Raw genomic sequence first — 16981 nt, 5'->3', positions numbered from 1 at the left:
ATAAGACCACACTTGAACTATTGTGTGCAGGTCTGGTCTCATGGTTTCTATGGTGATTCTGATACAGTGGAGAAATTGAAAAAGAGCATTCAAAATTATATGAGGATTGTGGAAGACAGAAGGATTGTGGAAGGATTATGAAGACAGATTGAGAATTTGTTGCAAACACTAATAAACATGAGAAAGAGGGGGTGATATGATTGAGGCTTACAAATTTCTGAAAGGATCATACAGGATATCAGTACATGGATTTCATTTTATGGAGGGTAAGGAAAGGACGAGGGATCATCCTTGGAAATTGAGAATGAATGCCATCAAGAAGGGAGTAAGAGTTAAATTTTTCTCTCAGAGTGGTGCATGATTGGAATGGATTGTCATTGGATGTCGTGTGTGCAAGTAGCGCGAATAATTTCAAGAACAGGTATGACAGCTGGTGCAGCTAGTTGGCCTCCTTTGATGAGTCCCTGACTCCCTGGAGGTCTCTCTTAATAATAATAATATTATAAACAGCTTGAAATGCAGCTTACAATGGCTGCAAAAAAAACTTTTGAAAATACCATATGTGAAAAACTTCTTTTCAAATCAAACAGCAATTAAGTCTTTCCCTTGTCAAGGCTACTGGGTGCAACTTCTATCCCTTTCATGCTTTCATTCAATCACAAACAACTATCATAAACCAAAAATCCTGCAAAATTGCTTAGTACTCTCCAAAAGATGACAACTCAATTAACAGACAATTCAACTCACAGATAATACTCAAAATTCCTTTCTTATAGGTGTTCTGTTTCTGTGTGATGCATATTTCATAAGTATTTTCACTGCCATCATAACTCCTTTATTTGAGCCTGTAAAAATTGTGAGTCCACATTCATATATATTTCAATTCTAATGCATTCCATCTACATCTGTTCTTTGGAACAACCAAGCTCACTTCTTCTTCTTAGCCTTTCTTCATCCACTAAAGGACATAGGCCTCCTCCCAACATCTTCCATTTTTTTTTCTTCTCTTTTGTCTCTGACCACCATTTCATTCTTCTCCATGTCTGGATATCATCTCTCCATCTTTTTCTCTGTCTAGCCCTTTTCCCCTCTCTTGGTTGCCATTTCATTACCAATCTTGTCCACCTTTCATCTCTCATTCTTCCTATATGACCAGACCATCTCTATTTTGAATTTTTTATCACTTCTATCACATCTCTTACTCCTGTTTGTTTTCTTATTTCTTCATTCTTAATTTATCCTTTTTAGTAATTTTCAGCATTCTTCTTTCCAGTTTTCTTTGTGCTTTCCTCAGATCTTCACATTGTTTCTTTTATGGAGAAACCTGTGGAGTATTCATAACTATAAATGCACATGTATGCCACAGTAAACTTTTTAATAATATGTAAATATACGCGTCGATAGGCTTTTCGTCAGACATGTTGTAATAGATTTCACGGTATGATATGAACACAGATGGATAAGAAAGTAACTATTTATTAACTTAAAAGCTAATATTTCGCTGGTATTATATCCAGCATCTTCAGAGCACACAACACAAAGTTTGTTACAAATGCAAGAAGAAGTAAAATAGTAGTCCAAATGATAGTCTCAGAAAGTTTGAAAAAAATATAAAATAAAATAAAAAAATAAAAGTAATAAATATTAATTTGGTCTTAGGATGACTGTCTCCCAAATCTTTGGTAGATTTATACAGTCATACTTGTTAAGGTTTGGAGTATGTTTTAACGATATCATTTCTGGGAAAAATCCCATGTTACTCCTCTTAACAAACTATTATATTTATGGCTATTTGCCTGCTTCTGTTTAGGAGCCCCAGTTTAAAATGCCATTGGCTCTTTTCTCACTTCTGGGTGTTATGGCTCTTCTTCTTTTGCGTTGTCCAAACTACTGTGTGTGTGTGTGTGTGTGTTGGGGGGGAATTGAAATAACAAATGGAAAAAACCCGGGTTTTTTTGAATAACATATATATACATATATATTATAAGAGATGGGTGGATCGTTTTTTATATATTTATATGAGGTGGGAAAGGGTGAAAGGGGTTGAAAACAGCAACTGATTTTTGGAGGAGGGGGGAGAAGGGTTGATGGGGTGCGGTCCGTTTCAACTATTCGTTGTTGTCGTCTGAACACATGGAGAAAGTGGATGCTATGTCAGGTCGGGTAGGTGCTTCTGCTTTTGAAGTGTTTGTGTTACCACCTATTGGTCGGGGTTGTGACCTCAATTTTATGTTGTGTAGCTTCCAAACCTCAGAGATTATGTAGGACCTGTGTATGTTGATAGAGTTCACGTCACACTTTATGGCTATTGTTTCCGATATTCTAAGCATTGTTTCATTGTCTTGTCTGTCCACTATGATGGCCTTGTCGATCTGCAGGGTATGTTTTTGTTCAAGGGCATGGACAACTATTTTCATTTTTCCTGTGCTTTGTATTCGATTTTTCTTTTTGATGTTGCGTGTTTTAGTATTTAAATGTTCTGGAATAGGGATGTTACAATCGTGGAAATGTTCTTGTAGTCTTGCCCATAAAGATCTGATGGTGAAACCTGTGTAGGTGATATCAAAGTCTTTTTGGCAGGGAAATTTATAGACTACGTTGTGGTGTTCAAATATTTCTTTTGATATTCAAATATTCCTCATATAAATATATAAAAAAACACTCCGCTCATCCCCTATAATATATATGTATATATATATATGTTATTCAAAAAAACCTGGATTTTTTCCATTTGTTATTTCAATTCTCCCACTTGCCAACCCCCCCCCCCCCCCCCCCCCCCACACACACACAGTAGTTTGGACAATGCGAAAGAAGAAGAGCCACAATACCCAGAAAAAGGTATGTGCAAATTTCTTGTCATATATTTATTGATATGCAACATATATTTATTGATAAATATACATCTACAATGCCCTAAGAATCCGTGAGAAAAGAGCCAATGGCATTTTAAACTGGGGCACTCCTAAACAGAAGCAGGCAAATAGCCGTAAATATAATAGTATGTTTTAAGGCTTCTGTTGATTTCAGGAACAACCTCTCCGACTTGTAGAAGCTTTTGTACATTACTTTTGTTTCTTTCCAATTGATCCTGTGTGCAGGGGTATCCAAAGCATGGTCTGCCAGACCCAACTTGCCATAGCGAAAGTGTCGGATATATTTTTTGTGTTCACTGAGGCAGATGTCCACAGTTCTTCCTGTCTGTCCATAGTAGGCTTGATGGCAAGAACAGGGCACTTCATAGACTCCTGGATGTGATAAAGAAGTGCATTTGTCCTTAGGTGAACGGATGAGAGTTGCTAATTTTACATAAGGTTTAAATACTGTGCGTAGTTGGTGTTTTTTAAGCACCCTAAATATCTTTTCAGATGTGCCTTTAATGTATGGGATGGTGATAGTTTTGTTGTAGTCTTCTGTAGTAGATAGAGAGGATTTATAGGTAGTATTTAGTATGTTATCTATCTTATGGGGATTATAACCATTGATTAAGAAGGTGCGACGTAGATGAGAAAGTTCAGCAGTGAGAGCAACGTCATTGGAATAGATTGCTCTAGCTCTATGGGTTAGTGTTTTTTAAGATACCGTATTGTTGAGAAGGGTGATGGTGTGATTGTTTGTTAAGTATCTCCCTGTATGTGTGGGTTTCTATAAACCGAAAATGATAAGGAACCTTCTGGAAGATGTGTAATCAGTGTGTCCAGGAAGGGCAGGCAGTCATTGGTTTCTAGTTCCATTGTAAAGTGGATTTTAGGGTGCTGGCTATTTAGATGCACTAAAAATGTATTCAATGTGTCTGGGCCATGTAGCCAAATAGCAAACACATCATCAACATAGCATAGCCAGAGACTAGGTTTGAGAGTGGCTGTGTTGATAGCTAATTTTTCCAGATGTTCTATGTAGAAGTTGGCTAAGGGGGGGAGAAAGGGGTGAACCCATAGCTGTCCCATCTAATTGTTTGCATATTTTCCCTTTCCATGTAAAATAACCTGCCTGTACTGTAAATTTAAATAGCTGAAATATATCTGGGGGAAATTGTGAATTTAGTAAGTTAAGTGTTTCAATCAGTGGTACATTAGTGAATAATGAGGTGATATCAAAACTCACCATTAGGTCTGTACTATTTAAGGTGTGGTTTTCTAAAATACTTTTTAGGTGGATAGAATTTTTAACAAAAGAGGGAGAATTGTCTGTGTAAGTGGTTAGTAATTTTGCTAAATGTTTAGCTAGTTTATATGTAGGACTATTTATACTATCTACAATAGGATGCAAAGGTGTACCTTGTTTGTGTATTTTAGGAGCACCATATATTCTGGGTGTTTTAACGTGCAAGGGTTTGAGTTTTTTTGACAATTTCTTTTGGCCAGGAAGTGATTTTGTTCAGTAACTTGCACACCTTATTCTTTTGTGAGTTGGTGGGATCTCGATCTATGATTTGATATGTAGACTGGTCTTGGAGCAGTGCATGCATTTTGCTTTCATATTCTGTTGTATCCATTACTACAGTGGCATTTCCTTTGTCTGATTTGGTTATTGTAATGTGATTATTATTGCATAGTTCTTTTAGAGCTATTATTTCTTTATGTGGGATATTATTTTTGGGAGGCTTAGAATGGATAAGGATATTGGCCACTGGTGAATCCCGCATTCAACGGAAGCCATTATTTTGGTTTTAGGCACATATTTAGGAGTAACGGCAAAATTGTGTCCAAGACTTGATGCACTCGTGGCCTCTTTGGATAAGATTGTCAATGATAGGTTCACAACGGCGCCATCTTGATGAAATTGCGTCCGCTGCGTAACATTGCATTGCTGGAGGATTTCAAATTTGTTCCTGTGTCGGTTTTTAACTTTAGCAAATTCTTTATTGGCTGTCGAGTCGGAGATGATTCTATCCAAGATATCCCAAAGCTGCGGGTTCAAAATGTCAGATAATATATCACGTAGCACACTGATGAAGGAATTTATTTTTGAAAGTTCTCGGCGAGTAGCGTATACCTGTTCTCGTAATAATGCTAAACTCGCTCTTTTATAAATACGTTGGGTTTGGCCGAGTGAAACTTGTTCCTAATTTTTATACAGTTTGGTATCAAATTGGTATCTCGGCACCTTTTTAAGAAGGCTAACCTGTTCAGTTGGCGCACCAATTTTACTTTCCACTTACCATATTGTCATGCCTTACGTACGATGTTATCTCTGTGAAGAATATTTATACGTGGATAGGCTTATGTGTTCGTCAGACATGTTGTAATAGATTTCACAGTATGATATGAACACAGATGGAAAAGAAAATAACTATTTATTAACTTAAAAGCTAATATTTCACTGGTATCATATCCAGCATCTTCAGAGCACACAATACAAAGTTTGTTACAAATGCAAGACAACCACAATTCGGTGTAACAGTGAGGCTAGTATAAGTAATTGCAGTGTGCAACACAAGACTAAAGTCCTAATATGGTGCCATCTAGGTTAAAAAAAAAAAAGTTCCAAGTTTTGAAATAGTAGTCCAAATGGTAGTCTTAGAAAGGGTGAAAAAAATATAAAATAAAATAAAAAAATAAAAGTAATAAATATTAATTTGGTCTTAGGATGACTGTCTCTCAAATCTTTGGTAGATTTATACAGCCATACTTGTTAAGGTTTGGAGTATGTTTTAAGGCTTCTGTTGATTCGAGGAACAACCTCTCCGACTTGTAGAAGCTTCTGTGCATTACTTTTGTTTCTTTCCAATTGATCCTGTGTGCAGGGGTATCCAAAGCATGGTCTGCCAGACCCGACTTGCCATAGCGAAAGTGTCAGATATAATTTTTGTGTTCACTGAGGCAGATGTCCACAGTTCTTCCTGTCTGTCCTTAGTAGGCTTGATGGCAAGAACAGGGCACTTCATAGACTCCTGGATGTGATAAAGGAGTGCATTTTATCATATATTAGCTTTTAAGTTAATAAATAGTTATTTTCTTATCCATCTGTGTTCTTATCATACCGTATAATCTATTACAACAATATGTAAATATTTCGTCTTAAGTATCATAAGACATCATCAGTACAATTATTAAACAACAATAGGAATTACATTAAAAAACATTAATGACATACTTACATTGGAATCCATCACAAAGAGACAATAGAATTGTTAACCCAAAAATTTCTATCCGATATTGTGTAATCATTTAAATTTACAATCACATCGCGTTACTTCACATAGACAGATAAAATATATAAACATAAGGAAGGAACAGTAATGAGCTCACCCTTATCACCTAACTTAGCCAACTTGTTTCTTGAACACAGAATTTTCACTCTTGACCCAAATCCAACAATATAGATATGATATGTTGATGACATCTTTGCAGTCTGGAGTCACACGGATCAAGAACTTTACTCATTTCTAAATAATATCAACAACCTACATCCTCACATCAAATTCACACTAGAAAAAGGATCATCACAAGGTATTTCCTTCTTCGATGTACACATCCAACATAAACAAGATGGTCCCATTTCCACTTCTGTCTATCAAAAACCAACTTTTTCAGGTCGTTATATCCACAACACATCGGCTCACCATCCATCTCAAAATACGGCATCATAAAATCTTTGGTGTCCAGAGCACACAAATTTTGCTCCACTGAAGATTCTTTAAAACAAGAATTGGAAATTATTAAAGATACAGCCTTACTAAATGGATTTAATCCAATAACAACTCAAAAAAATTATTAGCCACTCTCCAAAACATCAACCTAGACAAGAAGAAGTCCACAAGACTCCTATACCATATATCAAAGTCATCTCTGAACATTTGTCAAAAATTTTGATGAAATACAAATTTGCTACTACCTATAAACCAAATTCACAATTTGTTACCTTCTCCAAAAGACAAACTCTCACCACTGATGCTACCTGGCATATACGAAGTGCCATATTCTTGTAATTTGTCTTACTATGGACAAACAGGAAGATCTGAGTCTCATGCAACATGAAGTTAAAAATGCCAACCACAGGATCCAATGGCAACACACCAAGCTACTACATCAATCCATATATAAATGTGAGCATTTGTATAAAGAAAGTGCTGAAGTCCCAATTGGGTAGACCCAATCTTAACTGTAACGACTGTCTCACTATCTCAAAAGTCTGGGAAATTTTTCTCAACTGTATAAAATAAATTTATCAGTTATATTTTAATTTAATTTAATTACAGCCCAATAGATTTAGTCCTTAAACACACTACTGTATACATAGAGGGATTCCAATGTACGCATGCACACTAATGTGTTTTTTGAATGTAATTCCAATTGTTGTTTAATAACTATACTGATGATGTCTTATGATACTTAAGAAGAAATATTTATATATTATTAAAAAGTTAATTACTGTGAATTTATAGTTACTTCACATTGTTTCTCTGTTATGCTCCATGTCTCGCTATTATATGTAAACACTGGTATCACACAGTTGTTGGATATTTTCCTTTTTAAACACAATGGTAGTTCTCCTGTTATATGTTCTTTCAGAACATTAAAAGCTCCATGATTTTTCGATTACCTCGAATAATTCTTCTGTTGATTTCTTTATGTTGTCTTTCTTTAAAACTTACTGTTTGTCCAAGATAGATACATTCATCTACTTGATTTGGCTCTTTTCTGCCTATAGTTATTGGGTCCTCTTCATTTTCTTTTGTCATATGCAAAAGTACTTCACAGAAGTTGTTATAAGTCAGAGAGATTGTTCTTGGAACCACAGAAGCCCTGAAACATACCCCAAACCTCAACAAGTATGACTGTATAAATTTGCCAATGATTTGGGAGACAGTCATCTTAAGAACTAATTAATACCTGCTTTTTCTCTGTTTTTTTTTTCTTTCTTTCCCAATACAGATGGCACCTAATTAGGACTTTAGTCTGTGTTGTATGTTACAATTGTTCAAACTAGTGCCACTGTTGTTATTATTATTATATGACAACTCCAGAGAGTCCAAGGACTCATCGAGGGAGGGCACCTACTCCATATACTCTACAGCTCATTCTAACTGCAACTACACCAATGCCATCTACCGCCCACCACCACCACCACTAGTATTTCCACAGACAATCACAAACATCCATGCCCATGGCAGGATTTGAACACACAGCCTTTTGACTGGAGAGCGGATACACTAACCACTCAGCCAACCAGGTCAGCAAAATATCAACAATAAGTTAATAAACAGTTATTTTCTAATCGGTTTGTGTTCTCATCTATACCGCTAAAATTAATCAACATGTACAACAAACACAAGCCTTTCTACATGTTTATCATATGCTTTGTTTTTTTAATATTTAAGTCCCATTTTTAGAATTTCCCACCATAGTTCATTTGTCATAGATTGCAATTCTTTACTCTTTGGTAAATCTTAGTTGCTTCCCATTTATATTATACCATGTTGTTGTTTCGAGTGCTGTAACAAACTGCTTTTGTGTGCTGAAGATGCTGGATAGAATACTGGCGAAATATCAGCAATAAGTTAATAAACAGTTATTTTCTTATCAGTCTGTGTTCCCATCTATACCATTAAAATTAATCAACATGTACGATGAACACATAAGCCATTCTGCATGTTTGTCATATGTTTTTTTTTTTTTTTTTTAAGTCCCATTTTTAGACTTTCTCACCACAGTTCATTTGTCATAGATTGCAGTTCTTTACTCTTTGGTAAATCTTAGTTGCTTCCCATTTGTATTAATTCCTTTCTCTTCCCAATTTAGTTTAAATATTTCTTCCAATGTTGCACTGAATAGTTTGAGTGAAAGTGGATCTCCCTGTCTTATTCCTCTCTGTATTCGGAATGGTTTTCCTGTGTTTTCAAGTTTTATTGTCACTGTTGCTTTTTTGTATAGTTTATTTATTAGTATAATATATTTCTTTTCTATATTCTGTTTTTCCAATGCTTCTATCATTTTGTCTTGAAATATGGAGTCAAAAGCTTTGGTGTAATCTATAAACATCATATGAAGGTCTATTTGGTATTCATTAGTTTTTTTTCTAAAACCAGCTTGCTCTACTGGCTGAGCTATATCCAACTTTATTAATATATTTAGCCATACTTTTGAAAACAGTTCATATACTTTTGATAATAGGCTTATTAATCTATAATTATTTATTTCTTCTTTATTTCCTGTTTTGGGAATAGGACCATAATTGCATTGTTCCATTGTTCAGGAGGTGTTTTCTTGTTTGGTGGTGTCATTAAATAACAAATTCTGTTCCTTCCATAATGTCTTTCCTATTGCCTTTAGATGTTCAGCCAGTATTCCATCTTCATCTGGGCTTTTGTTAACTTTCATTTCTGCAATTACTTTCTCCACTTCTTCCACCATTACTTCTGATATCATCTTGGCTTCTTCATTTTCAGTGAATTACAGTATCCAGCCTCTTCAGGAAACACATACACATATATATATATATATAGAGAGAGAGAGATGATGTGCTACAGCAGAGGTTTTGCAACAACCATGTACTGGGTTGATATAAAACTTAAAATCTAGTTGCTTTATAAATTAGACAGAAATCTCAAACACAAAAATTAATATAGATAATAATAACATTCATATATTATGATTATATGTCTCAGAAGGCTCATCACAGGAGAATCATGCTCACCATTATTCACATAATACTTATACCTCTCAAATTCATTTGCTGTTAGGGCATTCACAACTCTGGCAATCCATTCCTCTTTCACTACTCTCCAAGAAAAGCATCTAATTCTGCACACTGTCACACAATTTCCAGTGGCAAATCCTTGTTCTCTTCCCAATCATCATGTATTGAAAAATTTCTTTTGTATCAATCTCATAGAACCCCTTTATAACTTATAAGTTTTGATCAAGTCCCTTTGGAGTATCAAATTGTAAAATACATGCACCTTCAATCTACCCTTATAGCGAGCATTCCACTAACCAGTCACCAATTTGACTATCTCTGGATCTTCTCCACCACCTCCTGATCCCATGCACTGAATATACAGAATATTCATCTAAATTTAGTCATAATTTAATCATCATAATTTTTGAGCATTTTAACATTTCATTCTTTACCAGAGAATGGTCATTGCTTCACTGAACTTGTAACTATCATTCCTCCACTTTCTATTAAACTTGTTAATACAAGAACAGCAGCTTCCCAGCACCCCTTTACTATGCAACTGCAAATGGACTGAACCCGCTTTTCTTCGACAACTCTTCCAAAAAAAAGAGTTAAACTTCCTTGCCTGTGCCCCAGACACTGCACTGACATGATTATATGTCCTTCGACCTGTCATATATGGGATCAATATAAAAAAACTTTTTATTGCAGGCAGAATCTACCAAGACTATGTGATGGCCAAACAAAATACATTCTGGTGATTTCAATTAAGCATGTCTCAGTTTAAATTACACGGTGGATAATCGCTGCATAGTCTTGATATGTCAAGTTTAATGTGGATCCCACCGACAAAAGGTTGTAGTTCTGAAGAACTTTAATAGTGAGAGGTTAAGGTTTCAATAATCCAAAAATTGTTCTCAAGAGACCAATCACAGAATGCTTAAAAGCTACTTTAGGCTTCCAACAGGAAAATGAGTAGTCATGCACTTGATATTTTTGAAATACATTTACTACTTAAATACTTTTTCAGAAACTTCTTATCCACAGCTTGCATATCCATTTGGCTAAAGATGGCAGATTGTTTACAGCTTGTATGTAGTACTGTTATTTTCTTCCATTTATCCTTTCTGAAAAGGTATTCCAATGTGCCCTAACATATTAGTGCACTAGTCATACTTGCTGTAATGAATAACAGCACGTAAAAAATTAACATTAAAATCAATGTATATGCTTTAAGCCATTAAATATCACGAAATAATGATATCACATTATATATATATATATATATATATATATATATATATATATAATCTTATGTTCTTCAACACAGGTATTAAGTGAGATTTGTCTGGAGGCTTTTGAAAGGTAACACATATCAAGTAAACAGTGTAATTGAGATGAAGAAAAAAAAAGAAAAAGCAGTTACAATGATGAATGCCCAATCAAAATTATGCAAGTGTAATTTGCTGTGGTTAAATTTCAATAAAAATAGATATGTAAGTACATGCAATTTTTAAGTTTCATCATTTTTTATACTTCCTTCCTTGTCAGTTCTTAAATTTTTATCACGACATACCCCACAATTCTGAAGCTTCATATTTAAATTATTATTAGTGTGTATGCTTTGTCATTTAATTAATCAACATTTACCAAGAAAGCAATAAAGTAAAATGATAATTTAAAAAAAAATGATGAATACATAAAAGTCTTTTCTTACCTCCTCTTCAAAAGACTTTGTTTTCAAATTTTCAATTAACTCCCTACAGTTACAATAAAAATATAATGAAGATGACAATAATAAAAATAACAAGCTTCTCTAAGCCTAACAATATTAAATTAGCTTACATCATTCTGTTACAAATTATAAGGAATATCTATGCACTGGTCGACCACATAATATCTTCAAAGAGCATTTCAAAACCTGAAAGCTGAAAAAGATGAACCAGATTTATATATAGAGAGAAGAAGGTGTAAAGATGTTCCAGGAACAAGAAATATCAGTCAGTTCGTTTTTTTAATGTTCATTCCATCCATGAAAGGGTATAGAAACTTATCACACCATTAGTACCATGGATGTGCTAAGGATGAAATAAACCTAGGAACCTTGCTCTAACATATGGTATGGCTATGACATTTTTGTAATTTTTTTTTTTTGTTTTTTTACCTTTGATGGCATTATTGTGGAGGATCTTATGAACTGCTTCAAGTTGCGACTACTTTAAGAACATTATAACTACCTTTTTCATAAATGTGACAATTCTTCTCATACAGAACAAATTTCACATAATATCACTGTCTTCTTTGCCAACATAATTTGCTCTGGGTATTTTGTGTGGCAAAATAATTTCGGCCTGCAAAAAGAAGGAACAGCTATGAGCTCACCACTTTCTCCTCCTACAGCTAAATTTTATACATAGAACTTCAAGCAATGAGCTCTAGATTCAGCAAATCTAAAGCCGAAATTTCATATCAATGATGATATACTATTTGGTCCCACAGCTGCCAAATATTAAATACATTCATAAGCCACCTGCCCACACAACACAAATGTATCTAAATTACCAGCGTGATTGAAAACAATATCGCTCTTCCTTTTCTAGACACATCAGTCACGCATTCTTCCATCAGACTGTCTTTTCTTCACAGTCTACCATAAACACAATGCCCAATACATACACAAAGATTTATATCACCATCCAACACAAAAACTAGGGATCAACAGCACCCTCAAACATAGAGCCTGAACAATTTGCTCCAATGAGCAGGTGCTGAAGAAGGGATATGAAATTATTAGCCAAACTGTTATATTTTCACAACAACAAAGAACAGTTCGTAAAATCCTCCACAATAATCCCATTAAAGGTAAAAAATATTACAAAAATGCCATAACCTTAACATACGTTATGGGAATATTAAAAACAATAGATAGAACACTACATAAATACATGATTCAGACAACTTTCAAATCTCCTACAAAATTAAGAAGTTTACTTAGCTCATTAAAAGATCCCTTTTCATTACTTTGTCCAGCTGAGGATTTAGAAAATCCAGTGCACCTGCAACTTACAGGGCACACAATTCCAATAAGAAAAGACAAACACAAACGCCAGATTAAATTCCTTCACTTTGGTAAAATAACCTTATCAGACTATGCACTACAATGTCAGAGAATTAACTGGAAAAGCACCAAGTCCCTACACCACATCAAAATCTGTTTTGAGAGAAAATTCAAGGAAGCTTATAAAAGGCTGATTCATCATCTGAATCTCAAAAGAATAATGGATTAGTAATACCATGGATCTGGAAGACCCATCTACTATCTATATATACTAATATGGTTGCGCATTCTAACACATCTCATGCTGCATCAGTTGTCGTGCAGAATAATCAGAGCCACATTCATGGCTTAGGCAGAGGATCCTGTTCGAGAAGCATATTACAGTCCCCATCAAAAGTCAGTGATACTGTGAATGAGCAACACAGAAGTTATAAGATTAATCTTATAAGGGAATATTACATAGGCACATGGAATGTTTGGGATGTACAGATGGGTACTCTTGAGATTGTCTGTAAAGAGATGGATAGGTATAAAATTGACATCCTGGGAATTACAGAGACCAGGTAGAATGGAGAGGGTCACTTCAAAAGACAGGATGGTAAACTAGTTATTTACTCAGGTGGTGACTCAAAACATCATGGGGTAGCTGTGATACTGAAGATAGCTCAGGCAAAAAGCCTTCTTGGTTATAATCCCATTAATGATAGGATACTTTCTATTAGACTTAGGGCTCAGCCTACCAATGTATCAACTGTGGTAGTTTATGAACCCCACATGGATAGGACTGAAGAAGAGAGTGAGAAATTCTATGAAAATTTACAAACTGTTTTGGACTGCCTACCAAGGAGAAACATACTTTACAGCTTAGGGGATTTAAATGCAAAAGTGGGAAAGAGTATGAGAGTCAGGCCAGGGTGTGGCATATTTGGTCTGGGTGAACGTAACATCTGTGGTGAAAGACTGTTGGAATTTGCCTGTGCTAACAGATTAGTTATTACCGATACCTGCTTCCAAAAACATCCACAACAGACCTATACTTGGCATCTAATATTGATAGGTCAAGGCACCAGATTGATTACATCCTGGCTCTCCAACAGTGGAAGACAAGCATCTCTGATGTGCATACTTGTCCTGGAGCAGATTGTGGTACAGACCATCAGCTAGTAAGAGCCAAAGTAAGACTATGACTGAAAACTTGTGCGTGGTTCCACACACGCACAAGTGCAACAATAGAACTTTAACACGGACTATAGCTCAAGTTCATAATAACTGTAATTTACAGTCGAATATCATAACTTTATAATTTTATAATTGTATAGCTTTAGAGTGTCTCAATGTTTATTTCAGTGTCTTTTAATATCTTTCTATGTTCTTAACGCCTGATGAAGTCAATCTCGACGAAACATGTTGCATTTTCAAATAAATCTCAATTTGTTATAATTCTCGGGTTTTTAGTCAGTTTATATTAAAAATGAACATATCTCAACCCCGAGTTAATAGTAGTAGTCATATATATATATATATATGTGTGTGTGTGTGTGTGTGTGTGTGTGTGTGTGTGTGTGTGTGTTTTCCTGATAACCTCAGAGGGTGAAATGTCAAGTGTTATTTTCTTAGTGCGTTTTTGTCTCCATAAATTCTACTCAATGAATGCTGACACTGTGTAGCCTTGAAGATAATTTGAAAATTACAGGTTAGTTATATTTGGTCAGCCAGAACACTCAGATGTATCTCTATGTATTCTGGGTGAGCAATATTATGTAGAATTCTCTCATCAGGCATGGGTTGCAGAAAAGTAAATGATGCAGCTATAAAAAAAACCAGTGCATATGATATGTGTAATGTATGAGAATTCCAATAAGAAAAAATTGTTTCTAACTAAAAGATTTATTATCTTAGTTATGAGTTTTGGTTATATTTCTTGTGTATGAAATAATAATTCTTCTGAATTATGAAATATAGCAATATAAAATTTCTATATCTTCATTTAAGATCAAATATAGTTTGTTCTTTTGATCTTTAACCTCCTATCTTGATACTACAAATGTATCCCTAACAAACATTATCTATAGAATATCTGTGAGGGACAACACAGTGTTTCAATGATACATTAACTTTTGAAATGGAATCAAATGGGAATAATAATTATTAAGTATAGTTTCTGGGAAAATTCCCATGTTACTCCTCTTAAATATTATTAATATAACTACGGCTATTATAGCCTGTTTTTGTTTAGGAGTGTCCCTTATTTTAATACAATGGCTAACATAACAAAAAAGGGGTGTATATATATTTTTAGGGCATTATAAGTGAGTATAGAAGGCAATATGGCAGAATAAAAGAGGTGGAAAAAATTTTGTACATACCTTATTTTTGGTTCTATGATGCCTTCCAATTCCAAGATCTTGCTGAAGGTTGTTTATAAACGCGGCGGGGGGGAGAGAATTTGACGCAGGAAATAAGATTGGAAATCCGGGTTACTATTAATAATATATATATATATATATATTATTTTGTTTAGGGCCGCATTTTTTGTGGGGGAAGAATATCCTTATGTCCCAGTTTCCACATAAGGATATTCTTCACCTTCGTTTCCCCCCCTCCCCCCACAAAAAAATGAGGCCCTAAACAAAATAATATATATATATATATATTATTAATAGTAACCCGGGTTTCCAATCTTATTTCCCGCGTCAAAATGCACCCCCATGTTCCCCCCCCTCCATTTATAAACAACTTTCAGCAAGATCTTGGAATTGGAAGGCATCACAGAACCAAAAACAAGGTATGTACAAAATTTTTTCCACCTCTTTTATTCTGCCATATTGCCTTCTATACTCACTTATAATGCCCTAAAAATATATATATATATACCCCTTTTTTGAGTAATTTTAGCTAATGTTTTAAAATAAGAGACATTCCTAAACAAAAACAGGCTATAATAGCTGTAGTTATATTAATAATAATTATTATGGGCTACTCCACAGAGTCCTTAGACTCATCAAAGGAAGTCCTAAGCTTCATGAAGCACTATCCAACATTTGCACAGTGTCTATCATACTTTGCTTTGAATTCATTCACAGTCATGGTACCCACAACAGACTCTGGCAACCTATTCCATTCATTTACCACTCTCCAAGCAAAAAATATAGTTCTAACAGCCTTGCTCAGCCCCTAGTTCTCCCACCACCAGACCCACTCTGAAAAATTTCTTGTGTATAATCTAGTAAAAACCTTTCAGTAATTTGTATGTCTCAGTCATATCATCCCGTTTCTGCCTATCAACTAATTTCTGTCACCCATAAATCTTCAACCTGTTCTTGTAAGGTTCATTCCATAGACCTGCTACCATCTTGGTCACCTTGCCTCTGGATCTTCTTCACCTATCTTTATTATCAAGAAACCCAAGTGACCAGATTTGCATGTAGCAGTCAAGATGAAGTCTTATCAAGGCTCAATAAAGAGAAATAATAACCTGCTTGTTTCTGCTTGTCAGGGTATTCTCCAGTAATCAAGTAATTCGATGAGCTGCTTTAGCCACTTTTGCTATGTGATCTCTAAACTTTAGCTCCCTATCCACTAACACTCCCAAATCCCTAACTTCATAAATTTCCTACACTTCCATCAATGTGGTATACAGTTGATAATCTTTTCACCTCAAAATGCATAATCTCACATTTTGCCACATTAAACTGACATCCATCCTCCTTTGCCCAGACTGCCAGTCTATCCAAATTATCCTGCAAAAATTTAACATTATCTGTATTAACTATTGCAATTTTGCATCATCAGCAAACAACTAAACAGTTCCTCTCAAGGAGATATAAAAGTTTTACAGTGCTGCAAGGCCTAATCAGTGGTGAATTCCAGAGGATTGGAGTAGAGCACTAATAGTACTTATCTCTAAAAAGAGAAATAAAACAATATGAGAATTTTATTATTATTATTATTTGACACCTCCAGGGAATCCAAGGACTCATCGAGGGAGGGCACCTGCTCTACAACTCTGTCTTCAACTCAAACCACCAACTGACCGCAACTACACCTGCACTATCTACCACCGCTCACCAGCACTGGTATTTTCACAGACAATCACAAACATCCATGCCCACGGCGGGATTCGAACCCGCAGCCTTCTGGTGGGAGAGCAGATACGTTAACCACTCGGCCAGCCAGGCTGGCAGAATCACAGAGGAATTTCCCTATAACTGTTCCTGGTAAGATTTATGCAAGCACACTAGAACAAAGGCTAAGAATAACTGTGAGAGGGAATCTTTGAGAATAGTAAGCTGGGTTCAG

The 16981-nt window shown here is 35.1% G+C and overlaps 1 protein-coding gene across 1 annotated transcript in view; it reads right to left on the bottom strand.

Annotated features, from left to right (window-relative positions):
* Positions 1-16981, bottom strand: part of LOC150102071 (uncharacterized) — a 155441-nt gene that overhangs the window by 85818 nt on the left and 52642 nt on the right. Inside the window, exon 3 of the mRNA XM_090399963.1 lies at positions 11342-11384. The gene's annotated coding sequence lies outside the window, so the exon portion shown is untranslated. The remainder of the gene's footprint in view (positions 1-11341; positions 11385-16981) is intronic.

This window comes from Typopeltis vanoorti, chromosome 11, assembly GCF_054136105.1.
Source record: "Typopeltis vanoorti isolate ZY-2024b chromosome 11, IOZ_Tvanoo_1.0, whole genome shotgun sequence".
In the NCBI taxonomy this organism is placed as follows: domain Eukaryota; kingdom Metazoa; phylum Arthropoda; class Arachnida; order Uropygi; family Thelyphonidae; genus Typopeltis; species Typopeltis vanoorti.
This window is presented reverse-complemented; position numbering and strand designations above follow the sequence as displayed.